This window comes from Mastigoproctus giganteus, chromosome 14 (assembly GCF_048544385.1).
Source record: "Mastigoproctus giganteus isolate SK-2022 chromosome 14, ASM4854438v1, whole genome shotgun sequence".
In the NCBI taxonomy this organism is placed as follows: Eukaryota; Metazoa; Arthropoda; class Arachnida; order Uropygi; family Thelyphonidae; genus Mastigoproctus; species Mastigoproctus giganteus.
Window position 1 is genome coordinate 22561804 of NC_143588.1, and position 8865 is coordinate 22570668.

Consider the following 8865-nt stretch of genomic DNA (forward strand, 5'->3'; position numbering starts at 1 on the left):
TATGACATAAGCCCTGACAATGTTCTCTCCTTGTTTTTGCAGGCTCCTCGGTCTCTAATGGAATTTCTCAGTGAAGCGAACTTTGATCTTCTTGTTTTCTAATTGTTGAGTGTGCACCACCCCCAGATAGTCATTGACCTCCTCCTCTGCCATGGCTTCAATCTCTTCACCGATCTTCAGCTGGTAGTTTCGTCCTACTGGAAGTCGTTGATGCAATCCATGGGTCTTGTATTTGTCTAGTCCAAATTTCATCCTGATATCAGTGCTGAATCCGTCGGTGATCTGGAGTTGCTGTTAGAAACGATTCTCGGTTTCCGGATAAAATTTTATGTCATCCATTTATATCAAATGAGAGATTGTGTACACAGGTTGTTCTTCCTTTCTTTTTGGGTATATATGTATTTGCTGTTGTTGAGCATGATGGACATTGGGTGGAGTGCTAGACAGAACCAAAGTGGGCTAACGGCATTTCCCTGTAAGATCCCTCTTCTGATGGGATCGGTCTTGTAGGGTTGTTCTTGACCTTGATGGTAGGCATCCATTTTGCCATGTTACCTCTAGCAAGTGTGTCAATGTGGATTGACTATGTAGATATTCAATGTCTCTGTCAATCAGTTACGGGCACAAAGCCTTGCGGTAGTCGATGCAGGCCATGTACAGGCTTCATCTGTAACTACAGCATCATTGATCAATTGCTCTTTGCATCCTTTGCTCATCTGATTACATCCCTTCTATTGCTCTTTCCCAGGCTGATATCTCGTTGTTTTTGCGCTTTGTATTCTGTTAGTCTCTGCTTTCTCTTCCGTTCATCTTGGTGACTCCTGCAATAAATGGCTGTGCGGAGGATATCTTATTTCATTGTTGTTAAGGTAATCCGGTAGTATTTGTTGATTGTGCTGGTCTATGACTTGCCAGAGGATTCTGTTGAGTCTCTTCTTTGGTATGGTGTGTGCCTTTGTTGGGTATCCATTCCTTGAATTCTTCTTAGGCCTTCTTCCACTCTTTTACTATTCTAGATATCGCGACTTCGGCTGCTCCTGGTCATAGGTCTTGCTGTTCCTTCTGTTCTGGTTCGGTTGTGTCCATATTTTTTGTTCTTTGTAGTTGGTCGCTTACATCGTTCTTGATTTTTTCTAGGATTGCAGGAGCTATCAGGTTCTTCGTGACGATGGTCCATCTCTGGTCTGCTGTTCGCTGACCTTTATTATTATTATATTATTTCTCCCTGATTGGGGGGGTTCCACCTCGTGATGGGTATTGCTTTCAAGTACACAGGGTGGTTATTGTTATGTCTGGTGTTACTGTTGGCCCAGGATCTCTCTAATTATCCTACAGATGTTCAGGACTGCGACTTTCTGGAGTTCCTTGTAGGTGTTTGCTGGGAGACCTATTGCTGCTAGGCTGTTATGTAGGGTCTTTGGCACACCTGTGGTTGACACAATGATCGGGATGGTCGTTACTTGTTGCATATGTCACATATCTTTAATCTCCTGTCTTAGGTTCGTATACTTCCTGATTTTTTTCCCCATAGGTTTTCTGCAGGTTGCCAGTGTTGGGTACCGCTATGTTAGTCAGATAGGTAGCCTTTTCCTTCTTGTCCACACGGGTTATGTCCAGTCTGTTGTGCGAGATTGTCTTATCCATTATTATGGTGCGGTCCCAGTACAGCTTGTGTATTGGGGTCTCTAGTACTGCTTGGGGTTCGTACTTGTAGTACGGTACACTTTCTTCGATCAACTGGTAGTTCCTTGCTAGCTTATGATGGTCGTGTCTATGAGTGTACTCAGTATGGTGATCACTTTGCATTCCGCAGTGATGTGTTGGATCATTTCTGAGGCTAGGTGGCATCGTCGACATGTGTCATTGGACACTCCGGGCTCCTTGGCGATGTATTTTCTATAGTTCCTGGTGTTGATTAACTGGTCTTGGATGGCGAGCATCAATCCTTCAGTCTCGAGGAAGAGTGTGCCGCTCGTCAGCCTGTGCATTGGAAGCAATTTTATCTGTGTGATCTTGGTGGAGATCAATGTCTGCATGGAGTGTCTTCTCTGCCCATCTTTTCTTTCTAGCTTCGTTTGTACTTCCTGGTTGGGAGGGGATTCCTCGCTAAGGTTATACAACTTGTCTATCTTCCTTATGGCCTGGTGGAGTGCTGCTGTGTGCTTCTGGAAGTAATCCTTTAGGTTAGCAATCGCTGTCTTCTGTTGCTTGATGAGGTCTATCAGGCCCCCTCCTCCTTCTTCCTGGGCATTGTCAGTCTCTCCACGGCAGATTTCGGGTGGTGTTGGCGGCTCTTGGTCATCATTGTCCTTTCTTTCTCATGATATCCTCCAGGTCGGTGTTAGTCCAATCTATAACCCCGAAGGAGTATGTTAGCACTGAGACTGCATAGGTGTTTATGGCTTTAACTGTGTTCCCTTCATTCAGCTTTGCTTTCACCAGGCTTCTGAGTCTCTGATGGTGTTTTTCGGTCAGGCAGGCCTTAATTTCCTTGTGCTGTAACTGCTGAGCCTGCATCATCCTCAAGTATTTGTAGGCTTCTTCCTCTGCCATGGCTTCGATCTCTTTACCAGTCTGCAGCTATTATTATTATTATTATTTAACAGGTAATTTTATTTGAATATTCCGAGGAAAATACCTTATAGGTAATCTAATGCATAGCACATTATACGGTTACCGCTGTTTGGATGCGTACGCAGGTGTCTTTGGCGCTTTATCTTTGACCCACTGCGAATTGTCACGTTCTCTGTGGTTTATCCTATGTCCCATAAATTAAATCAGCGACTGCAGCTTACCCTTTGGATGGCGTAGGGTAGGGAGATCGAACAAACACGTGGAGCATTATGTGTACACGATAACTCTTGCGTGTACCATCACGAAGTACTTTTTTGGATGGATTAAAATTCATCAAGTCTGTGGATTTACGATCCCCTTCTTAACAACTCTTATCTAAAGACGTTGCTGAGAGCTTGCCGTATCAGAACATTCAACTTGAATTAATTTAGAGACGTCCAATAAAAGATATCTAAAGCTCATAAGAACCTTAGATATTTGGGTGCCTGGTACAATTCTGTTTTTGAGGGACTGGACAAGCCTTATTGCGAAATGGAAAGAGCTTAAACATTTTAGATTAATTTGCAGCTTAATTTTATTTTTTAACAAAGATTATTACCATGTCCAGTACTCGCGAAAATTTATTTCGTAGAAGATTCCAAGAAAGGGTTCTCGACCAGAAGGGGGGAACCCCTCTAACCACAGCTTTAATACTGATCTAAATTATTTGTGGACATTCAATAGAGACAGGAAGGGACGCAATCCTGACAATGTCATTCGAGGTGTGGCCTTGCACGCCCTTGGTATTTGCTTATTCAGCCGGCTTTTCCCACCTTCATATCGAGTAGCGAGGAAATGTGTGTAGGGGTCAGAATTCCACCGTGCGTAATACGCTGCGCAACGCACCTGTTGTAGCGTAACCCGCAACGTACCTGTTGTACCGTTTCCGGGTTAAGCAATCACGTGGAACGATGCCCAGAAAGGCTGTTGAAAACAAAATAAACAGCGTCACTGTGCGAAGCCACTTTGTGTGAAGCCAACAGACGGCAGTGTTCGTGACGTCACATCCGGCATAGACACGAGCAGAGAAGTGTCAGGCCAGATTGTTATCAAACAGTTCTGAACCCCCCCCCCTTATCAAAAGGGAGGGAGTGAAGATGCATTAGGGAACAAACAGCCGGAAAAGGCTATGTTGTAATACGAGTATTACGCATTACAACATTGTAAACATTGTAATATGTTGTTTTACTTCTGCTTGTAACAGAAATAGTTGATAAAGTTTTACCACATAGATATTGCACCCGTTTATCCACAAAATAAATAAATAAGTAAATGAAATTTTTATTGAGATACATAAAAATACACGCAAATCCTTTCATGGAACGCTAGGGGTTACAATCTTAGTATATCACCCCAGAATGTAAACTCCTGACGTTCCTTGTCTTTGATTAGCGTCTTTGACTGCATCAGTCAAAGACATGAATATAAAATACAGTAATAACAATCGTGTGAATAGAACAATAACACACGTGAGAATAATTTTAACGGTTTCTAGATTATACACAAGTAAACTATGACTGCACATAGATATCTGTTTAAGGTCCCTTGGAGGGAAAGGCATCTCAGGAAGCATCAGAAGTGGATGGAGGTAGTCGTAGATGCAGCTGAGTCAATTTTCCACTGTTGATTACGAAGGGAATGATACTATATGGTAACAAGACGTTTCCTGTATTTTGTTTTTTCTCTTTCGCCAACCTGTGCAAGTCTGAATCTGGTCCGGAAGGAATCTATCAGAGGGGCAGGTCTGTTCGAGTGAGTGACTGGGATTGGAGAGGATCTGAGCCGAGTTTGTGGAGTTCTCCAGGACTACGAGCCCCGGATGCTAGGAGAGGAGTAGATCCTATTATATGGTGGATCTAAATACTAATCTACTTTCATGAATATAAAATAATAACAATATAGTAGGGCATCTTTATGATTTGGCAAGGCCATTTCAGTGGTGGTCATTGTGGGCTTGAGATGAAGTTTGGAATTGACCCACTTCAGTAGCCCAGGGTAGATTCTCCTGATATTAGAGGGAGTTGCTGAAGCCCATATATCAGAAAAGTACAGAATTTCTTTATAGTTATAGTGACTAGCAATCTTTTAAATGTTAAGAGGGTGGAGGATTCCACACATTGCTGTTGACGGCCCAATGATTAGAGAGAGGGACTTACAGTTACCATGTCAATGTCGATTTTAAATGACTTTCTGCATCGATGACGACGCCGAGATCGGGTTGTGATATCTGCAATTCAGGTTCAGTTGGGAAAGACTGGATTTCAACGAGAAGACCATTTGTGCAGATTTTAGGAGAATTATTTGGAAATTAAAGCAAGACAAGAAGGCTTCAAGTTCCCTGAGGGTCGTGTTTTTTATCTTTCTTCTTCTAATGGGATTCTTCCTTTTACCAGTACCAGCTGCGTGGAGTGGTTGTAATGTCCGGTTTCTATTATTGTTCGAGGAACTCTCTGACTGTCCTACATGTGTTCAGGATCGCAGTTTAGATGTTATTGCTTCAAAGAAAGTCTTTCAACCAGCAGAATGGTGTATTCTTAACAAAAACAATTATTTTTTTTTTCCCGGATATTTTTGATGATTAGCTAATTATTGACCTTCACCATAATGAAATGTAAAGAAACAGTGAATGAAAACGATATCCGATGTTTTTTGTACAATAAAACTCAGTTTCAGTTTTTTGTACAAGGAACAATAAAACTGAAGACTTCAGTTAAACCGCGCCGTGTACACTGAGTGGACAGAAATCATGGGATACCTACCTAACAACGGGTAAGGCCATCTTTCGCCCGGATAAGGGTAGTCACACGGTGAGGCATTGAGTACACTAGTTCACGAAAGCGCTCCACAGGTATTTCCATCCATGCTTGCTGCACTGCTGTCCCCAATTCCATCGCTTTCCTGGGTGGAGGATCCAAAGATCGAACAGACCTTTCCACAGCATTCCAAAGATGATCCACAGGGATCACAGCAGGCGAACGGGGAGACCATTCCATGGTGGTGAAATCTGCGCGATGCTCTTAGAACTATGTTCTAGTCACCACGGCTATCTAGGGAGACGCATTGTCCTGCTGGAAGAGTCCATTGCCTTGTGGTGCAAGGATAGACACGTAACCTGGACCGTTCAGAGATGCGTCTAGACGTACCAGAGATCCCAACGTACGCCAGTTGAACAAACCCTAGACCATTACCGACTGTCCACCTGCCTAAACAGTTCCTTTTTGACATGACGTGCATAGTTTCGTGCAGTTTCCGCCAGATACGCATCCTCCTGTCCGCTTAAAATAACTGGAAACCGGACTCATCGGACCAGGAGACTAGTCTCCAATCATCCAAGGTCCAGTTCTTTCGCCCAGTTGAGGGTAGAGTCGTGTGTCGTGGTGTTAACAATGGGACTTCGGTGGGTTCCATTGCTAATGATCGCCTGATGGTCTTGGTGGAAATGTTTCTGGCACTTCCCTCGTTCAAATCGGTGGTGATCTGTGCCACTGTCACTCTCCGGTTGGCTGAAACAATGGGGGACAGACGTCGACAACCACGTTCATTCACCACCTTTCTCCGCCCACAGTGCTGTCCACGATGAGATGCTATTCCGGAAATGGCCTGTTCCCGATACACTCTTGATACTGTCGAACCGGGATAGTGCAATTTCTGTACCACCACCGCGATAGAGTGACCTATCATCCCTCTTTCAAAGGGGATAGGATCCCTTTGAGAGGGGGATGATACTCACTAACGGGCACCCACTGTCACCCTCTTAGGGATGATAGTGGGTGCCCGTCGGTTAACTCACGACGTTTATCCATACTGACATCGAATTACCGTCGACGTGAATGCAGTGATGCAGTGTACCTATATATCTGCCAAGCGGTGAGTTTGTCCATTAGCGAAAGGGGTGACAGCTTCGCGTTTCCCAGGAACCAGGTATTCCGGAAATGGCCTATTCCGGAATACCTGGTTCAGACATCTAGTGGAGGAATGCCTGGGACAACTGCTGTTATCCGTGTGAACTGTGGCCCAACACGATGTAGGGCCACAGTAGATTCAGTGACCACCCAGTGTATATTATTTTATTCCCAAGAGGTTTCAAACTAACGAGACCTTTTGAAATCCCACATGGGATTTCGAAATCTCCGGTTAATTTATTTCAACTAGAAGAACAATTAATAGAAAAAAATTTAAACATTCTAACAACTGGAATCATGATTATTATCGTACGAGTTAAAAACAAAAAGTAATGCCTATTTATCGTTCTAGATGGCAGCACCGGTTAAGAGATGACAAGTTTTTTGCTTTTATCCAGCAAATTGCGAAATCGGAGGAAGTTAGCTAATTTCATTGTAGTCAGGCCATAAAATTAATGCCTGAAAATATCAAAGTCACGTAGTTAAGGTCTACGATGTCAATTGCTCTATTTGTGCTGAATACACTGCGCTTGTATTAAGTTTTTCGAAATGGCGAAAAATATAGCTAAAAATGCACGTTTCTTTTTTCTTTAATTAAAAATCTTAAAGCTAATGCTTTCTTTCAGCCCTTCGGTCAGACTGCACCTTAATTTTAAGTGAGGTGTACTCTATCTCCCACAAAATAAAGTCGCATGCTGACAGGTCTTGGGCGTTTGGATTTCGCCGTTCCTGGAGGTGATGTGGTTATGAAAAAGCAGTTGAACCGCGTCTTTTAACGTGGTATCAGACACTGCGCCATCTTCTTGAAACCAACTGGCCATCTATGCGAACCCAAATTCTGCACCCTTCGTTGACCCAAAAGATGCGATGACCTTCGATTTGTGTATTCCTGCCAAAGATAATTTTTTGGGCAGAATTTCCTTGAAAAAATCATCTAAAAAGCATGATTTAGATCTTTAAATTGCTTTTAGAAGCTGGCGCTTTAAATCGGGTAAGGCATCCCACTCTTTCCCCCCTGGAACGGAAGTATACGATAAAGATAAGGTTGAGCATCTCTTGGCTCTCTGCCAGATAATCTGGTCTCAGACGTCCGAAGTAACCATGTGCTTCCTGCCACCGACATGTGCGTAGTCCACGTGCACAAGAACAGGACACCAAGGACATTGCCAATGTCACTCGTACTAATACTCAACTCAGGTATGTTAAAAATTTCAGAAAGCGTCTGTCGTTTTTCTCTTTGTTTTCTACTGTATAGCATCCTGCTATTTGGCATAATAGTTTGTGAAATGGAAACTAAATAAACTTCTTGAATGCAGGCGTGAGAGTACATCGGTGTTGAATTACAACGGTGTTCCAAGTAATAAGTTAAAATTACCTCAATTTCTGCTACTGCCACACGACGAAGCATGGACTATGAGGCTTCTAAACGTTGCGAAAAGTACCACACACCATGTTGCCAGAAATGCATCCAACAGTCTATGGTGTAGGACCCGAACGCCAGATCTGTTGATTTACCTATTCCCAAAGATGTTCTATGGGATTCATATCCGGCTAATTCGGCAACTAAGGTTCTGCGAACCACTCTCGAAACATACTGGCAACGTGGCAGAGCGCATTTATCCTACTGGAACATGCCATCCGGGAAAGAAGACAATCACCATGAACGGGTGTACCTGATTAACCACAATGGATTGGTACATTTTAGCATTCAGAGTGCGGTCTAGGGGTACGAGGGCTCCAAGAACACAGCCCCTACCAAAACACTGACGCCACCGGTCTGTTTCTGTGGTTCAGAAGATCGGAGGGATTTCGCTCCGCAGTTTATCATTGTAACTTCCATCTACTGTCCACACGGCATAGGAGGAAACACATAATTCATCGGAAAAGGTAACTTTTCCTATTGAAATTTTTCATATGAATTCATGAATAGTTCAATGATGCTGTTCAGATGCAAAATTTAGGCGTCGTTGACGATGACTTGGATACCTTGACCGGGCGTCCATCTGGAGGAGAGTTCGTTGGATCGTGGTCTTGGATACACGCTAGTCATCTCTAGGTCCATGGTCAATGGTCAGTTTTCTAATTCAGACTGAACCTGGTTAGTTTTTAACTGAATTCAGCAACAAGAAGCAGACGATGGCAGCAACAAGAAGCAGACGATGGCAGCAACAAGAAGCAGACGATGGTAGCAACAAGAAGTAGACGATGGCAGCAACAAGAAGCAGACGATGGCAGCAACAAGAAGCAGACGATGGCAGCAACAAGAAGCAGACGATGGCAGCAAAAAGAAGCAACGAAATGGTAGAGAATTATACTAAGAAGGCTCCGATAGTTTAAAAAAAAATTGCAC